Source organism: Urocitellus parryii, chromosome 6 (genome assembly GCF_045843805.1).
Source record: "Urocitellus parryii isolate mUroPar1 chromosome 6, mUroPar1.hap1, whole genome shotgun sequence".
NCBI classification, from domain to species: domain Eukaryota; kingdom Metazoa; phylum Chordata; class Mammalia; order Rodentia; family Sciuridae; genus Urocitellus; species Urocitellus parryii.
Genome location: NC_135536.1, coordinates 125700224 through 125722763, shown reverse-complemented (window position 1 = coordinate 125722763; position 22540 = coordinate 125700224). Strand labels below are relative to the sequence as shown.

Sequence of the window (22540 nt, the reverse complement as noted above, 5' to 3'; positions counted from 1 at the left end):
TTGGACTCTCAGCTTCTATGCAATCTACTTTTAGTTTCCACCCATGAAAGAGAGCATATGGTACTATTTTTTCTGTGCATGTCTTATTTCACTTAATAATATGATCTCTTCCATTCATTTCACACTCAATAGGATTTCATTCTTTTTTGTCAGATTGTATTCCTTGTTTTATAATGTGCTACGTTTCCTTTTTATTGATTTTATTATAATTTCCAAATACACGACAACAGTGGAATGCATTACATTCCTTATTACACATATAGAGCACAATTTTTCCTGTCTCTGTATATAAAGTATGTTCACGGCAATTTATACCATTATACATGTGCTTTTCTTGGCATAACAATTCTTAATACACATATATATATATCAATTTCTCGTATCTCTGTTTGTATATAAGGTATGTTGACACCCAATACAAGTTTTCATACATGTACTTGTATCATGAAGACCATCACATTCTACCATCCTTGCTAATCCCCTCTCCCCTCCCTTTCCTTCTTACCCACTTCCCTGTCTACAACCAAACTAATCCTCCCATGCTCTCCCTCTCTACCCCACTATGAGTCACCCCCCCCCTATATCAGAGAAAACATTCGGCATTTGTGTTTGGGGCATTGGCTGACTTCACATAGCATGATCTTCTCCAACGCCATCCGTTTCCCTACAAATGCCATGACTTTGTTCTGTTTTTCATGCTGAGTAATATTCCATTGTGTTATGCCACATTTTTTTATCCATTCATCCTCTGAAGGACTTATAGGTTGCTTCCACGGTCTAGCTATTGGGAATCATGCTGCTATAAACATTGATGTGGCTGTGTCCCTGCAGTCTGTTGTTTTTAAGTCCTTTGGGTATAGTCCGAGAAGAGGAATAGTCAAATGGTGTTCCATTCCCCGATTTCCAAGGAATGTCCATACTGCTTTCCAAAGGGGCTGCACCACTTTGCACTCCCACCAGCAATGTGTGAGTGTACCATTTTCCCTACGTCCTTGCCAACACGTGTTGTTGTTTGTCCTCATAATAGCTGCCTTTCTGACTGGACTGAGATGATCTCTTAGAGTAGTTTTGATTTGCATTTCTCTGATTGCTAGAGAAGATGAGTATTTTTTCATATATTTGGTGATGGATCTTATATCCTCTTCTGAGAAGTGTCTGTTCATGTTTTTTGCCCATTTTTTGATTGGGTTATTTGGGGTTTTTTTTGGTGCTTAGCTTGTTGAGTTCTTTATATACTTTAGAGATCAGTGCTCTATCTGATGTGTGAGCACTAGAATGCTCCTAGGATGTAGGCTCTCTCAGATTGTTTCTTTTGAGGAGAACAACTTTTTAGTTTGAATCAATCCCATTTATTGATACTTACTTTTAATTCTTGTGCTATAGCTGTCTTATTAAGGAAGTGAGGGGCCTAATCCCACATTCTGAAGATTAGGGCCTACTTTTTCTTCTATTAGACACAGAGTCTCTGGTTTAACTCCTAGGTCCTTGATCCATTTTGAGGTAAGTTTCGTGCATGGTGAGAGATAAGGTTTCAATTTCATTTTGTTGCATAGGGATTTCCCATTTACCTAGCACCATTTGTTGAAGATGCTATCTTTTCTCCAGTGCCTTAGAAGCTCTCAGAATTATTTCTGCTAAAACTGGATATTGCCATCAGTGACTCCATCTTGGTTTCTTGTTGTTTCTCATTCCCAGGATATATTCTTTACTCTGCATCCTGGAGCATTTTCCCTCCAGACCAGAGAAGACTGTCATTAGAAGTTTATCTCCTCTGGTCAGTGCTGCTTTCTTAACTCGTGGTCCTGGGAAATGCTGGTTTCTGCATGTTGTCCCTAATCTGTTTCTCATATAAATATTCCCCATTTCCTTAAAGACTTTAAGGTGATATCTGGAGACATTAAAATGTCTGGCTCCTTCCAGATTACCGGCATCCTCAATAAAACCTATTTTCTTTATCTCCAATGTGCATCTGTCAGACAATGGTTTTCTATGTAGCAAGCTTCCTAACCTCAGGTTGGTAATCCGGCCACAACATAGAACTACTGTGCTGGCCACTTTTTATCAACTTCTGTATCTTCAATGGATGAAAACACCAGTTTCTGAGATAACATGACAATTTCTGTGTGTGTGTGTGTGTGTGTGTGTGTGTGTGTGTATGTGTGTGTGTGTGTGTTTCTGGAAGTTGAACTCAGGGCATCACACATGCTAGGCACTGAACTATACCTCCAGTCGGAATGTTTAACATGTACCCTGTTCAGTTTGGGGGTTAGCTCAGTGATAGAATGCCATTGTAGTGTGCATGAAGCCCTAGGTTTGTTTTGCAGCCTCACAGCTCTAAATAAATGAAAACATATTTTCATTGGTCATGTTTATGTTACAAGTAATCATGAATGTAATTGGTTTTATTAATACCCAAACAGGAGGTATTAATAATCTTATGAGACATCTGATATGTCTGTCTCTTTTTTCAAGAGATTTCCTACCTCCTCTCTTTGGCATATGGGAATAATGCTAGTAGAATAATATGCCAGTATGTTGTAAGTGCGAGGACATAGTAAACTACCCCGTCTTTCCATGATGGATAAATGGATTCATGAACTTGCCATTGTTACATATAGAATTAACCATATACAACTTATCATACTTATCTGTGGTTCAATCAGACATTTGGGGGAAAAAATTGCTACTGAACTTGTACCCTAGAATTTTGTCTTGTCATTATTCTCTAAACAATGCAAATAATCACAATGGGTGTAATTTATGCGGCATTTACTTGTATTTGGATATTATAAACAATAAGGGGCTTGAGCATCCTCAGATTTTGGTGTCTTCTGGGTATCCTTGTACAAACTCACATGGGTACTAAGGAACAAACATATTTACTGTGTTTCCACAGATCAACGTGGGCCAAGCGTAGATTGTATGACAAGGTTTATTTCTTCCTCTTGCAAGGTGACATGGAAGAGAGTTTGAGAAGAATTCAGCTTAATTATTCTCAAGTGCTTCTATGCTCATAGTTTGATGTGGTAATTTGCTCATGGTAAGCATCTTTTCCTGAAGATACTAACATTCCTCCTATGGAATCATATCACTCCAATGGCATTGGACTGTAGCTCTGATAGACAGCCATGGGAATGGTCCTTAACTGTGATGCAGGGCTCCATGATTGAAGAGTGTGGGTCCATGTGTCCCAGAATGACAAAAGCCTGGGTGATCAGTAGCTGCCACATACCTTAGGCTCAGGGTCCATTTTATTCAATGTGCCTGGACCAATGATGACTTACAAAAAATGGATCTTGTTGGAATCTGAACAAAATGAGTGACCAAACCACTTCTGTGAGCTGAGGTCCAGCATGGGGACTCTGCCAGGCAGACAGGGGTGGCAGGGGCGGGGCGGGGGGAATTCAGGTGTTCAGACAGTGGGACCCATAAGCAATAAGGTATTAGAAAACTATCTTCCTTATATTAGGTTAGGATAAAAAAAAATTACAGAGAGCTCTTTTTGAATTTGGCGTAGTGGTGTTACATTGCACTCCTCTGAGTGCTTGACCAGAGCATTCATATACCTGCTTCTCAGGTATATGAATGGTATAGGAATGCTAGGGACAAGGTCACACATAATGAACACTGTGAAAGTAGCTGTGGTTGCATTTGAAACATTCAGACCATTTTCTTCTTTTTCAAAGTATTGCAATGTTATTTTTAAGTTTATTTTCAAACGGATACATAAAAAATGTACGTACTAGCACATTTTATTACATGAATACCTTGTATTGGGATTAAATCAGGTTAAATATACCTGTCCTCTCAAGTATTTATCATTTCTGTGTGCAAAATATTTCAAAATTCCTTTCTCCTCAATTTTTGAAATGTGAAGTTCATTATTATCTGCGGTCACCCAACTGTGTATAACAGAACTTCTTAGGCCTATATAACTGCAACTTAGTCCCTATTAATCAATATTCTCCATACCTTCCTCTTCCTGTACTCTCGCAAACCTCCAGTAAACACCATTGGACTCTCAGCTTCTATGCAATCTACTTTTAGTTTCCACCCATGAAAGAGAGCATATGGTACTATTTTTTCTGTGCATGTCTTATTTCACTTAATAATATGATCTCTTCCATTCATTTCACACTCAATAGGATTTCATTCTTTTTTGTCAGATTGTATTCCTTGTTTTATAATGTGCTACGTTTCCTTTTTATTGATTTTATTATAATTTCCAAATACACGACAACAGTGGAATGCATTACATTCCTTATTACACATATAGAGCACAATTTTTCCTGTCTCTGTATATAAAGTATGTTCATGGCAATTTATACCATTATACATGTGCTTTTCTTGGCATAACAATTCTTAATACACATATATATATATCAATTTCTCGTATCTCTGTTTGTATATAAGGTATGTTGACACCCAATACAAGTTTTCATACATGTACTTGTATCATGAAGACCATCACATTCTACCATCCTTGCTAATCCCCTCTCCCCTCCCTTTCCTTCTTACCCACTTCCCTGTCTACAACCAAACTAATCCTCCCATGCTCTCCCTCTCTACCCCACTATGAGTCACCCCCCCCCCTATATAATAGAAAACATTCGGCATTTGTGTTTGGGGCATTGGCTGACTTCACATAGCATGATCTTCTCCAACGCCATCCGTTTCCCTACAAATGCCATGACTTTGTTCTGTTTTTCATGCTGAGTAATATTCCATTGTGTTATGCCACATTTTTTTATCCATTCATCCTCTGAAGGACTTATAGGTTGCTTCCACGGTCTAGCTATTGGGAATCATGCTGCTATAAACATTGATGTGGCTGTGTCCCTGCAGTCTGTTGTTTTTAAGTCCTTTGGGTATAGTCCGAGAAGAGGAATAGTCAAATGGTGTTCCATTCCCCGATTTCCAAGGAATGTCCATACTGCTTTCCAAAGGGGCTGCACCACTTTGCACTCCCACCAGCAATGTGTGAGTGTACCATTTTCCCTACGTCCTTGCCAACACGTGTTGTTGTTTGTCGTCATAATAGCTGCCTTTCTGACTGGACTGAGATGATCTCTTAGAGTAGTTTTGATTTGCATTTCTCTGATTGCTAGAGAAGATGAGTATTTTTTCATATATTTGGTGATGGATCTTATATCCTCTTCTGAGAAGTGTCTGTTCATGTTTTTTGCCCATTTATTGATTGGGTTATTTGTTTTTTTTTTTTTTTTTGGTGCTTAGCTTGTTGAGTTCTTTATATACTTTAGAGATCAGTGCTCTATCTGATGTGTGAGCACTAGAATGCTCCTAGGATGTAGGCTCTCTCAGATTGTTTCTTTTGAGGAGAACAACTTTTTAGTTTGAATCAATCCCATTTATTGATACTTACTTTTAATTCTTGTGCTATAGCTGTCTTATTAAGGAAGTGAGGGGCCTAATCCCACATTCTGAAGATTAGGGCCTACTTTTTCTTCTATTAGACACAGAGTCTCTGGTTTAACTCCTAGGTCCTTGATCCATTTTGAGGTAAGTTTCATGCATGGTGAGAGATAAGGTTTCAATTTCATTTTGTTGCATAGGGATTTCCCATTTACCCAGCACCATTTGTTGAAGATGCTATCTTTTCTCCAGTGCCTTAGAAGCTCTCAGAATTATTTCTGCTAAAACTGGATATTGCCATCAGTGACTCCATCTTGGTTTCTTGTTGTTTCTCATTCCCAGGATATATTCTTTACTCTGCATCCTGGAGCATTTTCCCTCCAGACCAGAGAAGACTGTCATTAGAAGTTTATCTCCTCTGGTCAGTGCTGCTTTCTTAACTCGTGGTCCTGGGAAATGCTGGTTTCTGCATGTTGTCCCTAATCTGTTTCTCATATAAATATTCCCCATTTCCTTAAAGACTTTAAGGTGATATCTGGAGACATTAAAATGTCTGGCTCCTTCCAGATTACCGGCATCCTCAATAAAACCTATTTTCTTTATCTCCAATGTGCATCTGTCAGACAATGGTTTTCTATGTAGCAAGCTTCCTAACCTCAGGTTGGTAATCCGGCCACAACATAGAACTACTGAGCTAGCCACTTTTTATCAACTTCTGTATCTTCAAAGGATGAAAACACCAGTTTCTGAGATAACATGACAATTTCTGTGTGTGTGTGTGTGTGTGTGTGTGTATGTGTGTGTGTGTGTGTTTCTGGAAGTTGAACTCAGGGCATCACACATGCTAGGCACTGAACTATACCTCCAGCCGCAATGTTTAACATGTACCCTGTTCAGTTTGGGGGTTAGCTCAGTGATAGAATGCCATTGTAGTGTGCATGAAGCCCTAGGTTTGTTTTGCAGCCTCACAGCTCTAAATAAATGAAAACATATTTTCATTGGTCATGTTTATGTTACAAGTAATCATGAATGTAATTGGTTTTATTAATACCCAAACAGGAGGTATTAATAATCTTATGAGACATCTGATATGTCTGTCTCTTTTTTCAAGAGATTTCCTACCTCCTCTCTTTGGCATATGGGAATAATGCTAGTAGAATAATATGCCAGTATGTTGTAAGTGCGAGGACATAGTAAACTACCCCGTCTTTCCATGATGGATAAATGGATTCTTGAACTTGCCATTGTTACATATAGAATTAACCATATACAACTTATCATACTTATCTGTGGTTCAATCAGACATTTGGGGGAAAAAATTGCTACTGAACTTGTACCCTAGAATTTTCTCTTGTCATTATTCTCTAAACAATGCAAATAATCACAATGGGTGTAATTTATGCGGCATTTACTTGTATTTGGATATTATAAACAATAAGGGACTTGAGCATCCTCAGATTTTGGTGTCTTCTGGGTATCCTTGTACAAACTCACATGGGTACTAAGGAACAAACATATTTACTGTGTTTCCACAGATCAACGTGGGCCAAGCGTAGATTGTATGACAAGGTTTATTTCTTCCTCTTGCAAGGTGACATGGAAGAGAGTTTGAGAAGAATTCAGCTTAATTATTCTCAAGTGCTTCTATGCTCATAGTTTGATGTGGTAATTTGCTCATGGTAAGCATCTTTTCCTGAAGATACTAACATTCCTCCTATGGAATCATATCACTCCAATGGCATTGGACTGTAGCTCTGATAGACAGCCATGGGAATGGTCCTTAACTGTGATGCAGGGCTCCATGATTGAAGAGTGTGGGTCCATGTGTCCCAGAATGATCAGTAGCTGCCACATACCTTAGGCTCAGGGTCCATTTTATTCAATGTGCCTGGACCAATGATGACTTACAAAAAAATGGATCTTGTTGGAATCTGAACAAAATGAGTGACCAAACCACTTCTGTGAGCTGAGGTCCAGCATGGGGACTCTGCCAGGCAGACAGGGGTGGCAGGGGCGGGGCGGGGGGAATTCAGGTGTTCAGACAGTGGGACCCATAAGCAATAAGGTATTAGAAAACTATCTTCCTTATATTAGGTTAGGATAAAAAAAAAATTACAGAGAGCTCTTTTTGAATTTGGCGTAGTGGTGTTACATTGCACTCCTCTGAGTGCTTGACCAGAGCATTCATATACCTGCTTCTCAGGTATATGAATGGTATAGGAATGCTAGGGACAAGGTCACACATAATGAACACTGTGAAAGTAGCTGTGGTTGCATTTGAAACATTCAGACCATTTTCTTCTTTTTCAAAGTATTGCAATGTTATTTTTAAGTTTATTTTCAAACGGATACATAAAAAATGTACGTACTAGCACATTTTATTACATGAATACCTTGTATTGGGATTAAATCAGGTTAAATATACCTGTCCTCTCAAGTATTTATCATTTCTGTGTGCAAAATATTTCAAAATTCCTTTCTCCTCAATTTTTGAATTGTGAAGTTCATTATTATCTGCGGTCACCCAACTGTGTATAACAGAACTTCTTAGGCCTATATAACTGCAACTTAGTCCCTATTAATCAATATTCTCCATACCTTCCTCTTCCTGTACTCTCGCAAACCTCCAGTAAACACCATTGGACTCTCAGCTTCTATGCAATCTACTTTTAGTTTCCACCCATGAAAGAGAGCATATGGTACTATTTTTTCTGTGCATGTCTTATTTCACTTAATAATATGATCTCTTCCATTCATTTCACACTCAATAGGATTTCATTCTTTTTTGTCAGATTGTATTCCTTGTTTTATAATGTGCTACGTTTCCTTTTTATTGATTTTATTATAATTTCCAAATACACGACAACAGTGGAATGCATTACATTCCTTATTACACATATAGAGCACAATTTTTCCTGTCTCTGTATATAAAGTATGTTCACGGCAATTTATACCATTATACATGTGCTTTTCTTGGCATAACAATTCTTAATACACATATATATATATCAATTTCTCGTATCTCTGTTTGTATATAAGGTATGTTGACACCCAATACAAGTTTTCATACATGTACTTGTATCATGAAGACCATCACATTCTACCATCCTTGCTAATCCCCTCTCCCCTCCCTTTCCTTCTTACCCACTTCCCTGTCTACAACCAAACTAATCCTCCCATGCTCTCCCTCTCTACCCCACTGTGAGTCACCGCCCCCCCCCCATATCAGAGAAAACATTCGGCATTTGTGTTTGGGGCATTGGCTGACTTCACATAGCATGATCTTCTCCAACGCCATCCGTTTCCCTACAAATGCCATGACTTTGTTCTGTTTTTCATGCTGAGTAATATTCCATTGTGTTATGCCACATTTTTTTATCCATTCATCCTCTGAAGGACTTATAGGTTGCTTCCACGGTCTAGCTATTGGGAATCATGCTGCTATAAACATTGATGTGGCTGTGTCCCTGCAGTCTGTTGTTTTTAAGTCCTTTGGGTATAGTCCGAGAAGAGGAATAGTCAAATGGTGTTCCATTCCCCGATTTCCAAGGAATGTCCATACTGCTTTCCAAAGGGGCTGCACCACTTTGCACTCCCACCAGCAATGTGTGAGTGTACCATTTTCCCTACGTCCTTGCCAACACGTGTTGTTGTTTGTCGTCATAATAGCTGCCTTTCTGACTGGACTGAGATGATCTCTTAGAGTAGTTTTGATTTGCATTTCTCTGATTGCTAGAGAAGATGAGTATTTTTTCATATATTTGGTGATGGATCTTATATCCTCTTCTGAGAAGTGTCTGTTCATGTTTTTTGCCCATTTTTTGATTGGGTTATTTGGGGTTTTTTTTGGTGCTTAGCTTGTTGAGTTCTTTATATACTTTAGAGATCAGTGCTCTATCTGATGTGTGAGCACTAGAATGCTCCTAGGATGTAGGCTCTCTCAGATTGTTTCTTTTGAGGAGAACAACTTTTTAGTTTGAATCAATCCCATTTATTGATACTTACTTTTAATTCTTGTGCTATAGCTGTCTTATTAAGGAAGTGAGGGGCCTAATCCCACATTCTGAAGATTAGGGCCTACTTTTTCTTCTATTAGACACAGAGTCTCTGGTTTAACTCCTAGGTCCTTGATCCATTTTGAGGTAAGTTTCATGCATGGTGAGAGATAAGGTTTCAATTTCATTTTGTTGCATAGGGATTTCCCATTTACCCAGCACCATTTGTTGAAGATGCTATCTTTTCTCCAGTGCCTTAGAAGCTCTCAGAATTATTTCTGCTAAAACTGGATATTGCCATCAGTGACTCCATCTTGGTTTCTTGTTGTTTCTCATTCCCAGGATATATTCTTTACTCTGCATCCTGGAGCATTTTCCCTCCAGACCAGAGAAGACTGTCATTAGAAGTTTATCTCCTCTGGTCAGTGCTGCTTTCTTAACTCGTGGTCCTGGGAAATGCTGGTTTCTGCATGTTGTCCCTAATCTGTTTCTCATATAAATATTCCCCATTTCCTTAAAGACTTTAAGGTGATATCTGGAGACATTAAAATGTCTGGCTCCTTCCAGATTACCGGCATCCTCAATAAAACCTATTTTCTTTATCTCCAATGTGCATCTGTCAGACAATGGTTTTCTATGTAGCAAGCTTCCTAACCTCAGGTTGGTAATCCGGCCACAACATAGAACTACTGTGCTGGCCACTTTTTATCAACTTCTGTATCTTCAATGGATGAAAACACCAGTTTCTGAGATAACATGACAATTTCTGTGTGTGTGTGTGTGTGTGTGTGTGTGTGTATGTGTGTGTGTGTGTGTTTCTGGAAGTTGAACTCAGGGCATCACACATGCTAGGCACTGAACTATACCTCCAGCCGGAATGTTTAACATGTACCCTGTTCAGTTTGGGGGTTAGCTCAGTGATAGAATGCCATTGTAGTGTGCATGAAGCCCTAGGTTTGTTTTGCAGCCTCACAGCTCTAAATAAATGAAAACATATTTTCATTGGTCATGTTTATGTTACAAGTAATCATGAATGTAATTGGTTTTATTAATACCCAAACAGGAGGTATTAATAATCTTATGAGACATCTGATATGTCTGTCTCTTTTTTCAAGAGATTTCCTACCTCCTCTCTTTGGCATATGGGAATAATGCTAGTAGAATAATATGCCAGTATGTTGTAAGTGCGAGGACATAGTAAACTACCCCGTCTTTCCATGATGGATAAATGGATTCATGAACTTGCCATTGTTACATATAGAATTAACCATATACAACTTATCATACTTATCTGTGGTTCAATCAGACATTTGGGGGAAAAAATTGCTACTGAACTTGTACCCTAGAATTTTGTCTTGTCATTATTCTCTAAACAATGCAAATAATCACAATGGGTGTAATTTATGCGGCATTTACTTGTATTTGGATATTATAAACAATAAGGGGCTTGAGCATCCTCAGATTTTGGTGTCTTCTGGGTATCCTTGTACAAACTCACATGGGTACCAAGGAACAAACATATTTACTGTGTTTCCACAGATCAACGTGGGCCAAGCGTAGATTGTATGACAAGGTTTATTTCTTCCTCTTGCAAGGTGACATGGAAGAGAGTTTGAGAAGAATTCAGCTTAATTATTCTCAAGTGCTTCTATGCTCATAGTTTGATGTGGTAATTTGCTCATGGTAAGCATCTTTTCCTGAAGATACTAACATTCCTCCTATGGAATCATATCACTCCAATGGCATTGGACTGTAGCTCTGATAGACAGCCATGGGAATGGTCCTTAACTGTGATGCAGGGCTCCATGATTGAAGAGTGTGGGTCCATGTGTCCCAGAATGACAAAAGCCTGGGTGATCAGTAGCTGCCACATACCCTATGCTCAGGGTCCATTTTATTCAATGTGCCTGGACCAATGATGACTTACAAAAAATGGATCTTGTTGGAATCTGAACAAAATGAGTGACCAAACCACTTCTGTGAGCTGAGGTCCAGCATGGGGACTCTGCCAGGCAGACAGGGGTGGCAGGGGCGGGGCGGGGGGAATTCAGGTGTTCAGACAGTGGGACCCATAAGCAATAAGGTATTAGAAAACTATCTTCCTTATATTAGGTTAGGATAAAAAAAAAATTACAGAGAGCTCTTTTTGAATTTGGCGTAGTGGTGTTACATTGCACTCCTCTGAGTGCTTGACCAGAGCATTCATATACCTGCTTCTCAGGTATATGAATGGTATAGGAATGCTAGGGACAAGGTCACACATAATGAACACTGTGAAAGTAGCTGTGGTTGCATTTGAAACATTCAGACCATTTTCTTCTTTTTCAAAGTATTGCAATGTTATTTTTAAGTTTATTTTCAAACGGATACATAAAAAATGTACGTACTAGCACATTTTATTACATGAATACCTTGTATTGGGATTAAATCAGGTTAAATATACCTGTCCTCTCAAGTATTTATCATTTCTGTGTGCAAAATATTTCAAAATTCCTTTCTCCTCAATTTTTGAAATGTGAAGTTCATTATTATCTGCGGTCACCCAACTGTGTATAACAGAACTTCTTAGGCCTATATAACTGCAACTTAGTCCCTATTAATCAATATTCTCCATACCTTCCTCTTCCTGTACTCTCGCAAACCTCCAGTAAACACCATTGGACTCTCAGCTTCTATGCAATCTACTTTTAGTTTCCACCCATGAAAGAGAGCATATGGTACTATTTTTTCTGTGCATGTCTTATTTCACTTAATAATATGATCTCTTCCATTCATTTCACACTCAATAGGATTTCATTCTTTTTTGTCAGATTGTATTCCTTGTTTTATAATGTGCTACGTTTCCTTTTTATTGATTTTATTATAATTTCCAAATACACGACAACAGTGGAATGCATTACATTCCTTATTACACATATAGAGCACAATTTTTCCTGTCTCTGTATATAAAGTATGTTCACGGCAATTTATACCATTATACATGTGCTTTTCTTGGCATAACAATTCCTAATACACATATATATATATCAATTTCTCGTATCTCTGTTTGTATATAAGGTATGTTGACACCCAATACAAGTTTTCATACATGTACTTGTATCATGAAGACCATCACATTCTACCATCCTTGCTAATCCCCTCTCCCCTCCCTTTCCTTCTTACCCACTTCCCTGTCTACAACCAAACTAATCCTCCCATGCTCTCCCTCTCTACCCCACTATGAGTCACCCCCCCCCTATATCAGAGAAAACATTCGGCATTTGTGTTTGGGGCATTGGCTGACTTCACATAGCATGATCTTCTCCAACGCCATCCGTTTCCCTACAAATGCCATGACTTTGTTCTGTTTTTCATGCTGAGTAATATTCCATTGTGTTATGCCACATTTTTTTATCCATTCATCCTCTGAAGGACTTATAGGTTGCTTCCACGGTCTAGCTATTGGGAATCATGCTGCTATAAACATTGATGTGGCTGTGTCCCTGCAGTCTGTTGTTTTTAAGTCCTTTGGGTATAGTCCGAGAAGAGGAATAGTCAAATGGTGTTCCATTCCCCGATTTCCAAGGAATGTCCATACTGCTTTCCAAAGGGGCTGCACCACTTTGCACTCCCACCAGCAATGTGTGAGTGTACCATTTTCCCTACGTCCTTGCCAACACGTGTTGTTGTTTGTCGTCATAATAGCTGCCTTTCTGACTGGACTGAGATGATCTCTTAGAGTAGTTTTGATTTGCATTTCTCTGATTGCTAGAGAAGATGAGTATTTTTTCATATATTTGGTGATGGATCTTATATCCTCTTCTGAGAAGTGTCTGTTCATGTTTTTTGCCCATTTATTGATTGGGTTATTTGTTTTTTTTTTTTTTTTTTTTTTTTTGGTGCTTAGCTTGTTGAGTTCTTTATATACTTTAGAGATCAGTGCTCTATCTGATGTGTGAGCACTAGAATGCTCCTAGGATGTAGGCTCTCTCAGATTGTTTCTTTTGAGGAGAACAACTTTTTAGTTTGAATCAATCCCATTTATTGATACTTACTTTTAATTCTTGTGCTATAGCTGTCTTATTAAGGAAGTGAGGGGCCTAATCCCACATTCTGAAGATTAGGGCCTACTTTTTCTTCTATTAGACACAGAGTCTCTGGTTTAACTCCTAGGTCCTTGATCCATTTTGAGGTAAGTTTCGTGCATGGTGAGAGATAAGGTTTCCATTTCATTTTGTTGCATACGGATTTCCCATTTACCCAGCACCATTTGTTGAAGATGCTATCTTTTCTCAAGTGCCTTAGAAGCTCTCAGAATTATTTCTGCTAAAACTGGATATTGCCATCAGTGACTCCATCTTGGTTTCTTGTTGTTTCTCATTCCCAGGATATATTCTTTACTCTGCATCCTGGAGCATTTTCCCTCCAGACCAGAGAAGACTGTCATTAGAAGTTTATCTCCTCTGGTCAGTGCTGCTTTCTTAACTCGTGGTCCTGGGAAATGCTGGTTTCTGCATGTTGTCCCTAATCTGTTTCTCATATAAATATTCCCCATTTCCTTAAAGACTTTAAGGTGATATCTGGAGACATTAAAATGTCTGGCTCCTTCCAGATTACCGGCATCCTCAATAAAACCTATTTTCTTTATCTCCAATGTGCATCTGTCAGACAATGGTTTTCTATGTAGCAAGCTTCCTAACCTCAGGTTGGTAATCCGGCCACAACATAGAACTACTGTGCTGGCCACTTTTTATCAACTTCTGTATCTTCAATGGATGAAAACACCAGTTTCTGAGATAACATGACAATTTCTGTGTGTGTGTGTGTGTGTGTGTGTGTGTGTGTATGTGTGTGTGTGTGTGTTTCTGGAAGTTGAACTCAGGGCATCACACATGCTAGGCACTGAACTATACCTCCAGTCGGAATGTTTAACATGTACCCTGTTCAGTTTGGGGGTTAGCTCAGTGATAGAATGCCATTGTAGTGTGCATGAAGCCCTAGGTTTGTTTTGCAGCCTCACAGCTCTAAATAAATGAAAACATATTTTCATTGGTCATGTTTATGTTACAAGTAATCATGAATGTAATTGGTTTTATTAATACCCAAACAGGAGGTATTAATAATCTTATGAGACATCTGATATGTCTGTCTCTTTTTTCAAGAGATTTCCTACCTCCTCTCTTTGGCATATGGGAATAATGCTAGTAGAATAATATGCCAGTATGTTGTAAGTGCGAGGACATAGTAAACTACCCCGTCTTTCCATGATGGATAAATGGATTCATGAACTTGCCATTGTTACATATAGAATTAACCATATACAACTTATCATACTTATCTGTGGTTCAATCAGACATTTGGGGGAAAAAATTGCTACTGAACTTGTACCCTAGAATTTTGTCTTGTCATTATTCTCTAAACAATGCAAATAATCACAATGGGTGTAATTTATGCGGCATTTACTTGTATTTGGATATTATAAACAATAAGGGGCTTGAGCATCCTCAGATTTTGGTGTCTTCTGGGTATCCTTGTACAAACTCACATGGGTACTAAGGAACAAACATATTTACTGTGTTTCCACAGATCAACGTGGGCCAAGCGTAGATTGTATGACAAGGTTTATTTCTTCCTCTTGCAAGGTGACATGGAAGAGAGTTTGAGAAGAATTCAGCTTAATTATTCTCAAGTGCTTCTATGCTCATAGTTTGATGTGGTAATTTGCTCATGGTAAGCATCTTTTCCTGAAGATACTAACATTCCTCCTATGGAATCATATCACTCCAATGGCATTGGACTGTAGCTCTGATAGACAGCCATGGGAATGGTCCTTAACTGTGATGCAGGGCTCCATGATTGAAGAGTGTGGGTCCATGTGTCCCAGAATGACAAAAGCCTGGGTGATCAGTAGCTGCCACATACCTTAGGCTCAGGGTCCATTTTATTCAATGTGCCTGGACCAATGATGACTTACAAAAAATGGATCTTGTTGGAATCTGAACAAAATGAGTGACCAAACCACTTCTGTGAGCTGAGGTCCAGCATGGGGACTCTGCCAGGCAGACAGGGGTGGCAGGGGCGGGGCGGGGGGAATTCAGGTGTTCAGACAGTGGGACCCATAAGCAATAAGGTATTAGAAAACTATCTTCCTTATATTAGGTTAGGATAAAAAAAAAATTACAGAGAGCTCTTTTTGAATTTGGCGTAGTGGTGTTACATTGCACTCCTCTGAGTGCTTGACCAGAGCATTCATATACCTGCTTCTCAGGTATATGAATGGTATAGGAATGCTAGGGACAAGGTCACACATAATGAACACTGTGAAAGTAGCTGTGGTTGCATTTGAAACATTCAGACCATTTTCTTCTTTTTCAAAGTATTGCAATGTTATTTTTAAGTTTATTTTCAAACGGATACATAAAAAATGTACGTACTAGCACATTTTATTACATGAATACCTTGTATTGGGATTAAATCAGGTTAAATATACCTGTCCTCTCAAGTATTTATCATTTCTGTGTGCAAAATATTTCAAAATTCCTTTCTCCTCAATTTTTGAAATGTGAAGTTCATTATTATCTGCGGTCACCCAACTGTGTATAACAGAACTTCTTAGGCCTATATAACTGCAACTTAGTCCCTATTAATCAATATTCTCCATACCTTCCTCTTCCTGTACTCTCGCAAACCTCCAGTAAACACCATTGGACTCTCAGCTTCTATGCAATCTACTTTTAGTTTCCACCCATGAAAGAGAGCATATGGTACTATTTTTTCTGTGCATGTCTTATTTCACTTAATAATATGATCTCTTCCATTCATTTCACACTCAATAGGATTTCATTCTTTTTTGTCAGATTGTATTCCTTGTTTTATAATGTGCTACGTTTCCTTTTTATTGATTTTATTATAATTTCCAAATACACGACAACAGTGGAATGCATTACATTCCTTATTACACATATAGAGCACAATTTTTCCTGTCTCTGTATATAAAGTATGTTCACGGCAATTTATACCATTATACATGTGCTTTTCTTGGCATAACAATTCCTAATACACATATATATATATCAATTTCTCGTATCTCTGTTTGTATATAAGGTATGTTGACACCCAATACAAGTTTTCATACATGTACTTGTATCATGAAGACCATCACATTCTACCATCCTTGCTAATCCCCTCTCCCCTCCCTTTCCTTCTTACCCACTTCCCTGTCTACAACCAAACTAATCCTCCCATGCTCTCCCTCTCTACCCCACTATGAGTCACCCCCCCCCTATATCAGAGAAAACATTCGGCATTTGTGTTTGGGGCATTGGCTGACTTCACATAGCATGATCTTCTCCAACGCCATCCGTTTCCCTACAAATGCCATGACTTTGTTCTGTTTTTCATGCTGAGTAATATTCCATTGTGTTATGCCACATTTTTTTATCCATTCATCCTCTGAAGGACTTATAGGTTGCTTCCACGGTCTAGCTATTGGGAATCATGCTGCTATAAACATTGATGTGGCTGTGTCCCTGCAGTCTGTTGTTTTTAAGTCCTTTGGGTATAGTCCGAGAAGAGGAATAGTCAAATGGTGTTCCATTCCCCGATTTCCAAGGAATGTCCATACTGCTTTCCAAAGGGGCTGCACCACTTTGCACTCCCACCAGCAATGTGTGAGTGTACCATTTTCCCTACGTCCTTGCCAACACGTGTTGTTGTTTGTCGTCATAATAGCTGCCTTTCTGACTGGACTGAGATGATCTCTTAGAGTAGTTTTGATTTGCATTTCTCTGATTGCTAGAGAAGATGAGTATTTTTTCATATATTTGGTGATGGATCTTATATCCTCTTCTGAGAAGTGTCTGTTCATGTTTTTTGCCCATTTATTGATTGGGTTATTTGGTTTTTTTTTTTTTTTTTGGTGCTTAGCTTGTTGAGTTCTTTATATACTTTAGAGATCAGTGCTCTATCTGATGTGTGAGCACTAGAATGCTCCTAGGATGTAGGCTCTCTCAGATTGTTTCTTTTGAGGAGAACAACTTTTTAGTTTGAATCAATCCCATTTATTGATACTTACTTTTAATTCTTGTGCTATAGCTGTCTTATTAAGGAAGTGAGGGGCCTAATCCCACATTCTGAAGATTAGGGCCTACTTTTTCTTCTATTAGACACAGAGTCTCTGGTTTAACTCCTAGGTCCTTGATCCATTTTGAGGTAAGTTTCGTGCATGGTGAGAGATAAGGTTTCAATTTCATTTTGTTGCATAGGGATTTCCCATTTACCCAGCACCATTTGTTGAAGATGCTATCTTTTCTCCAGTGCCTTAGAAACTCTCAGAATTATTTCTGCTAAAACTGGATATTGACATCAGTGACTCCATCTTGGTTTCTTGTTGTTTCTCATTCCCAGGATATATTCTTTACTCTGCATCCTGGAGCATTTTCCCTCCAGACCAGAGAAGACTGTCATTAGAAGTTTATCTCCTCTGGTCAGTGCTGCTTTCTTAACTCGTGGTCCTGGGAAATGCTGGTTTCTGCATGTTGTCCCTAATCTGTTTCTCATATAAATATTCCCCATTTCCTTAAAGACTTTAAGGTGATATCTGGAGACATTAAAATGTCTGGCTCCTTCCAGATTACCGGCATCCTCAATAAAACCTATTTTCTTTATCTCCAATGTGCATCTGTCAGACAATGGTTTTCTATGTAGCAAGCTTCCTAACCTCAGGTTGGTAATCCGGCCACAACATAGAACTACTGTGCTGGCCACTTTTTATCAACTTCTGTATCTTCAATGGATGAAAACACCAGTTTCTGAGATAACATGACAATTTCTGTGTGTGTGTGTGTGTGTGTGTGTGTGTGTGTGTGTGTGTATGTGTGTGTGTGTGTGTTTCTGGAAGTTGAACTCAGGGCATCACACATGCTAGGCACTGAACTATACCTCCAGCCGCAATGTTTAACATGTACCCTGTTCAGTTTGGGGGTTAGCTCAGTGATAGAATGCCATTGTAGTGTGCATGAAGCCCTAGGTTTGTTTTGCAGCCTCACAGCTCTAAATAAATGAAAACATATTTTCATTGGTCATGTTTATGTTACAAGTAATCATGAATGTAATTGGTTTTATTAATACCCAAACAGGAGGTATTAATAATCTTATGAGACATCTGATATGTCTGTCTCTTTTTTCAAGAGATTTCCTACCTCCTCTCTTTGGCATATGGGAATAATGCTAGTAGAATAATATGCCAGTATGTTGTAAGTGCGAGGACATAGTAAACTACCCCGTCTTTCCATGATGGATAAATGGATTCATGAACTTGCCATTGTTACATATAGAATTAACCATATACAACTTATCATACTTATCTGTGGTTCAATCAGACATTTGGGGGAAAAAATTGCTACTGAACTTGTACCCTAGAATTTTGTCTTGTCATTATTCTCTAAACAATGCAAATAATCACAATGGGTGTAATTTATGCGGCATTTACTTGTATTTGGATATTATAAACAATAAGGGGCTTGAGCATCCTCAGATTTTGGTGTCTTCTGGGTATCCTTGTACAAACTCACATGGGTACTAAGGAACAAACATATTTACTGTGTTTCCACAGATCAACGTGGGCCAAGCGTAGATTGTATGACAAGGTTTATTTCTTCCTCTTGCAAGGTGACATGGAAGAGAGTTTGAGAAGAATTCAGCTTAATTATTCTCAAGTGCTTCTATGCTCATAGTTTGATGTGGTAATTTGCTCATGGTAAGCATCTTTTCCTGAAGATACTAACATTCCTCCTATGGAATCATATCACTCCAATGGCATTGGACTGTAGCTCTGATAGACAGCCATGGGAATGGTCCTTAACTGTGATGCAGGGCTCCATGATTGAAGAGTGTGGGTCCATGTGTCCCAGAATGACAAAAGCCTGGGTGATCAGTAGCTGCCACATACCTTAGGCTCAGGGTCCATTTTATTCAATGTGCCTGGACCAATGATGACTTACAAAAAATGGATCTTGTTGGAATCTGAACAAAATGAGTGACCAAACCACTTCTGTGAGCTGAGGTCCAGCATGGGGACTCTGCCAGGCAGACAGGGGTGGCAGGGGCGGGGCGGGGGGAATTCAGGTGTTCAGACAGTGGGACCCATAAGCAATAAGGTATTAGAAAACTATCTTCCTTATATTAGGTTAGGATAAAAAAAAAATTACAGAGAGCTCTTTTTGAATTTGGCGTAGTGGTGTTACATTGCACTCCTCTGAGTGCTTGACCAGAGCATTCATATACCTGCTTCTCAGGTATATGAATGGTATAGGAATGCTAGGGACAAGGTCACACATAATGAACACTGTGAAAGTAGCTGTGGTTGCATTTGAAACATTCAGACCATTTTCTTCTTTTTCAAAGTATTGCAATGTTATTTTTAAGTTTATTTTCAAACGGATACATAAAAAATGTACGTACTAGCACATTTTATTACATGAATACCTTGTATTGGGATTAAATCAGGTTAAATATACCTGTCCTCTCAAGTATTTATCATTTCTGTGTGCAAAATATTTCAAAATTCCTTTCTCCTCAATTTTTGAAATGTGAAGTTCATTATTATCTGCGGTCACCCAACTGTGTATAACAGAACTTCTTAGGCCTATATAACTGCAACTTAGTCCCTATTAATCAATATTCTCCATACCTTCCTCTTCCTGTACTCTCGCAAACCTCCAGTAAACACCATTGGACTCTCAGCTTCTATGCAATCTACTTTTAGTTTCCACCCATGAAAGAGAGCATATGGTACTATTTTTTCTGTGCATGTCTTATTTCACTTAATAATATGATCTCTTCCATTCATTTCACACTCAATAGGATTTCATTCTTTTTTGTCAGATTGTATTCCTTGTTTTATAATGTGCTACGTTTCCTTTTTATTGATTTTATTATAATTTCCAAATACACGACAACAGTGGAATGCATTACATTCCTTATTACACATATAGAGCACAATTTTTCCTGTCTCTGTATATAAAGTATGTTCACGGCAATTTATACCATTATACATGTGCTTTTCTTGGCATAACAATTCCTAATACACATATATATATATCAATTTCTCGTATCTCTGTTTGTATATAAGGTATGTTGACACCCAATACAAGTTTTCATACATGTACTTGTATCATGAAGACCATCACATTCTACCATCCTTGCTAATCCCCTCTCCCCTCCCTTTCCTTCTTACCCACTTCCCTGTCTACAACCAAACTAATCCTCCCATGCTCTCCCTCTCTACCCCACTATGAGTCACCCCCCCCCTATATCAGAGAAAACATTCGGCATTTGTGTTTGGGGCATTGGCTGACTTCACATAGCATGATCTTCTCCAACGCCATCCGTTTCCCTACAAATGCCATGACTTTGTTCTGTTTTTCATGCTGAGTAATATTCCATTGTGTTATGCCACATTTTTTTATCCATTCATCCTCTGAAGGACTTATAGGTTGCTTCCACGGTCTAGCTATTGGGAATCATGCTGCTATAAACATTGATGTGGCTGTGTCCCTGCAGTCTGTTGTTTTTAAGTCCTTTGGGTATAGTCCGAGAAGAGGAATAGTCAAATGGTGTTCCATTCCCCGATTTCCAAGGAATGTCCATACTGCTTTCCAAAGGGGCTGCACCACTTTGCACTCCCACCAGCAATGTGTGAGTGTACCATTTTCCCTACGTCCTTGCCAACACGTGTTGTTGTTTGTCGTCATAATAGCTGCCTTTCTGACTGGACTGAGATGATCTCTTAGAGTAGTTTTGATTTGCATTTCTCTGATTGCTAGAGAAGATGAGTATTTTTTCATATATTTGGTGATGGATCTTATATCCTCTTCTGAGAAGTGTCTGTTCATGTTTTTTGCCCATTTATTGATTGGGTTATTTGTTTTTTTTTTTTTTTTTTTTTTTTGGTGCTTAGCTTGTTGAGTTCTTTATATACTTTAGAGATCAGTGCTCTATCTGATGTGTGAGCACTAGAATGCTCCTAGGATGTAGGCTCTCTCAGATTGTTTCTTTTGAGGAGAACAACTTTTTAGTTTGAATCAATCCCATTTATTGATACTTACTTTTAATTCTTGTGCTATAGCTGTCTTATTAAGGAAGTGAGGGGCCTAATCCCACATTCTGAAGATTAGGGCCTACTTTTTCTTCTATTAGACACAGAGTCTCTGGTTTAACTCCTAGGTCCTTGATCCATTTTGAGGTAAGTTTCGTGCATGGTGAGAGATAAGGTTTCCATTTCATTTTGTTGCATACGGATTTCCCATTTACCCAGCACCATTTGTTGAAGATGCTATCTTTTCTCAAGTGCCTTAGAAGCTCTCAGAATTATTTCTGCTAAAACTGGATATTGCCATCAGTGACTCCATCTTGGTTTCTTGTTGTTTCTCATTCCCAGGATATATTCTTTACTCTGCATCCTGGAGCATTTTCCCTCCAGACCAGAGAAGACTGTCATTAGAAGTTTATCTCCTCTGGTCAGTGCTGCTTTCTTAACTCGTGGTCCTGGGAAATGCTGGTTTCTGCATGTTGTCCCTAATCTGTTTCTCATATAAATATTCCCCATTTCCTTAAAGACTTTAAGGTGATATCTGGAGACATTAAAATGTCTGGCTCCTTCCAGATTACCGGCATCCTCAATAAAACCTATTTTCTTTATCTCCAATGTGCATCTGTCAGACAATGGTTTTCTATGTAGCAAGCTTCCTAACCTCAGGTTGGTAATCCGGCCACAACATAGAACTACTGAGCTAGCCACTTTTTATCAACTTCTGTATCTTCAAAGGATGAAAACACCAGTTTCTGAGATAACAGGACAATTTCTGTGTGTGTGTGTGTGTGTGTGTGTGTGTGTGTATGTGTGTGTGTGTGTGTTTCTGGAAGTTGAACTCAGGGCATCACACATGCTAGGCACTGAACTATACCTCCAGCCGCAATGTTTAACATGTACCCTGTTCAGTTTGGGGGTTAGCTCAGTGATAGAATGCCATTGTAGTGTGCATGAAGCCCTAGGTTTGTTTTGCAGCCTCACAGCTCTAAATAAATGAAAACATATTTTCATTGGTCATGTTTATGTTACAAGTAATCATGAATGTAATTGGTTTTATTAATACCCAAACAGGAGGTATTAATAATCTTATGAGACATCTGAT

The 22540-nt window shown here is 38.7% G+C and overlaps 5 pseudogenes; all 5 read left to right on the top strand.

Annotated features, from left to right (window-relative positions):
• Positions 1–3266: 3266 nt before the first annotated feature.
• On the top strand, positions 3267–3350 carry LOC144255573 (small nucleolar RNA SNORD116; annotated as a pseudogene).
• Positions 3351–7263: 3913 nt separating this feature from the next.
• LOC144255592 (small nucleolar RNA SNORD116) lies at positions 7264–7348 on the top strand (annotated as a pseudogene).
• A 3929-nt stretch (positions 7349–11277) lies between these two features.
• Positions 11278–11361, top strand: LOC144255572 (small nucleolar RNA SNORD116; annotated as a pseudogene).
• A 3942-nt stretch (positions 11362–15303) lies between these two features.
• Positions 15304–15387, top strand: LOC144255571 (small nucleolar RNA SNORD116; annotated as a pseudogene).
• Positions 15388–19330: 3943 nt separating this feature from the next.
• Positions 19331–19414, top strand: LOC144255570 (small nucleolar RNA SNORD116; annotated as a pseudogene).
• The last annotated feature ends 3126 nt before the right edge of the window (positions 19415–22540 follow it).